Source organism: Drosophila eugracilis, unplaced genomic scaffold (genome assembly GCF_018153835.1).
Source record: "Drosophila eugracilis isolate 14026-0451.02 unplaced genomic scaffold, ASM1815383v1 contig_1038, whole genome shotgun sequence".
Lineage (NCBI taxonomy): Eukaryota > Metazoa > Arthropoda > Insecta > Diptera > Drosophilidae > Drosophila > Drosophila eugracilis.
The window spans coordinates 1-3,225 of record NW_024571807.1 but is presented as its reverse complement, the minus strand read 5'-3'; positions in this window follow the sequence as shown (position 1 = coordinate 3,225).

Here is a 3,225-nt window from a genome sequence, read left to right as displayed (position 1 = left end):
GAAAAACTTTTCATACACTGGCCAAGAGTGTCGGGCGTTGAGAGCTGTCAAGAGCAGGTCCAAAAACGACACCGACATCGATAGCCAAGCAGGACTCAGGAAACAGGACCACAACCAATGCGTAACACTTGGGCCAAACAAACTTGTTTACACATTTTTGGTTGCTCAATTTCTAATGTCAACAGGCGAGCCACCACCAGCAAGTTGTTGGTCCTTGTTGTCCCTGGGTCCTTCTGTGGGCGAGTGTCCTTGTGACCACCTCCTTGTTGTTGTTGTTGTAGTTGCCACTGAACACTCAGCAGCAATTGCTATGCCGTTTAAGCCCAAGAATACGCTAAAAGTAATTCACGACCAGTGCTCAGTGAGGCAACAACAACAAGAAAAATGTAAAAAAAAAGGACATTTCCTTGACCGTGTGCCAGATACAGGGCTCTGCGTTACTGCCACTCGGTTGTCCTGCCCTGGCTATATGCAAATGAGCCGCCGGCACGACTTGTCGCGACTTTATGGCCCGATGCAGATGCAGTTTTTTACGATCACCACGACTACGCGAATACGGGTGCAGTGCTAAATTACAGCCGGCGCATTAAGGCTAATCCATTGCAATGATGACGTTTAGTGGCCCAGACGACAGTTGTGCGAACTTTTATGTGCCATAAAAATGCCAAGAAACAGTGGTGTAATTTAGGTAATTTGAAAGTAAAATTGGATAGTTTTCTTGAAAGGGAATTAATTATTATTAATAGTTTTATATAATTCCAGCTTAGCTGTATTTTAAGTCATTAAATTAACTATTTCTAAAATAACAAATATTCTACCCAATGGTATGTTAGTGATTATATGTTAGTACCTTCCATAAACTAAACATTTTATTATAATAACCACATTATAACCATAAAACCTAAGTCTTATAGTTTAATTTGCCATAAATTTCAAGTGAGTGCCAAAAATTGCATAGCCACACCACTGTTCCTCTCACTTTTTGCTGGCTGGATTCCTGGCAGTCTTGTGCTAATTTCGATTTAATTTTATTTGAGTTTAAATTTTTTATGTCCTCAACTTGGCTTGCAGTCGTGCCGGCGTTTGGTCGACATCCCAGCCATTCTGGCCATCCAGACCGCCCCTTCCTGGCCCACATATGCCATGCATTTAAATGAACATTTTCCTGTGTGCGTGAGTTTTTGCTATTTCATTCAATTACCGACTCAAGCCTGACCCGGTATGTCTATGTCTATGTGTATGCCTATGGAAATATCCAAGAGTATGCTAGCTGAGGAGGCTTTTATGGCTGACTGGAGCCTGTCACATTTGCTTATGCCTTGGCTTAGGTCAAATTATGTTTGACTATAAACGGCATGCGAAATTTTCGGACAAAGCCCCGGGCACATCAATTTTAATCAAAGGCCAGAGTACGTGCTCGGCATGGTAAAAGAGGACATTGTAGGAAACTGATGGTATTTCAGGATATCAAGAGGCTCATTCTCATCGAGGCCTCATCATATCATCGTATCGTGGCGTAAAAGTTTTCAGCCCTTGGACAACACTTTTGAGAAGTCAAAGCGTCGCAGTAAATCAAAGTTAAGCCCGTAGCGTTGATGACCATTCAACGTCAAATTTTGGGGAGGAGGAGATGGTGGAGATCCCAGGACGGGCCCTTCAGATGCATCCGATGGTGAACTTTGAACTTGCACTGGGAGCAACAGAAGCAGCTTAACCCTTTAACGCCGTTATCAGCTTTCGCATTTCACTTGGCTGGCTCGACTCGAACTTTGTTGGGTTATTTAGCCTGGCTTTCTTGCCTTTTGGCTTGGCCTCGGTCCGGCAATTGCACAATTTTTTCCTCTTTTTCTCATAGCCACAGGGGGTTGGCTTAAACCTGGTCACTTGACCCGGCCAAATCCTTTTTTCCTCCAAGCAGGCACAAAGAGATTTGGGTAACTAGCCGTGGGGCCAAATCAGTGCCAATGTTCTAAAATATTAGAGTTGGACTAAGGATAAAGAGAGAATAGAGAAATCTGTTTATGGATTTTTTTTCAAAAATTTTTGTTTCCTTTCAAGCTAATAAGTCCCATAACCTCTTGATTTCGTTTCAAATGAAAAACATTTCCTCTTCAAAAGAATTTACTGCTGTTTTGCTGCGTTGCTTAATTTGCCTGGAAAAGCGAATAACTCTGCTGACTTCTACGAATTTGTCATCATGCATTAGTCTTCCTGTCAGTTCCATCAACCGACTACTACCAACCACCAACAAGCTAAGCCCTCTGTACTTTGTAGACTAGCTGCTCGCTCTATTACCTTACTATGACTTCCTGGTCCCGGAGCTTCTTCGCCTGGAACAATGTGTCCCGCCTAATCCTTTTTATGCCCTACTATTATTACCAGCTGCAACATAGTTATGGTTCTGCTTGACGAACCAGTTCCGACCCTTGGTAAGCTGCTTACGTTTGTCCTCCACTCTACATCCCACCATAACCAACGACTTTGTCTCTATTTCAGCAATTGACATTCCTGTTGCTGGCAGTAACTTTAATATTTATTAGCTGTTGGCCAACTTCAAAGCCAAAGGACCAACGTTGACATTTCAATCGGCTAATATCATATTTTATTCATCTTTTAGGGCAGGCTTATTTCCTTTTGGCTATTAAGTAAACGACTGTGTAAATATAATGATTAATAATCATTTTCTAACGGTCATTGGAAATGTGCCAGACGCAAAAGTCTTGACTTCGCAAGCCCTTCAAATAGAAGTATGTACATTCCTAACCCTTATAAAAAAAAAATAATGTACATAATGTAATGAATAAAGATTATCCACCTCACTGCGATGAAATTTAAAAATATGTTAGATTACGGTTAAGCTTTTCCATATTCAAAAAACGCAGATTGTTTATGGCGAATAGACTTGATCACACCGCTGCCAACTTGAGAGAGTCCTCGCAAACATTCTAGCATACCGAAAATGCTTTTCAGAAAATGAGACATCGAATATACTGGTATCTCTGTCTCTCGCAGTGGTTCAAGCATACACGCAAAACAATCATAGTGCGTATCTCTCTCTCAAACTGCTATCCTCACGCAACATCTCTCTCTCATATTCGCATCGAACTAACCTGACCATCTGGCGAATTGATGGGACAAAGCGTACTAACGAACAACCGTTAGAGTGCAGAGACGAGAATTGTCACTTGGCACATTCTTTTACACTGACCATCATAATTTAAGATC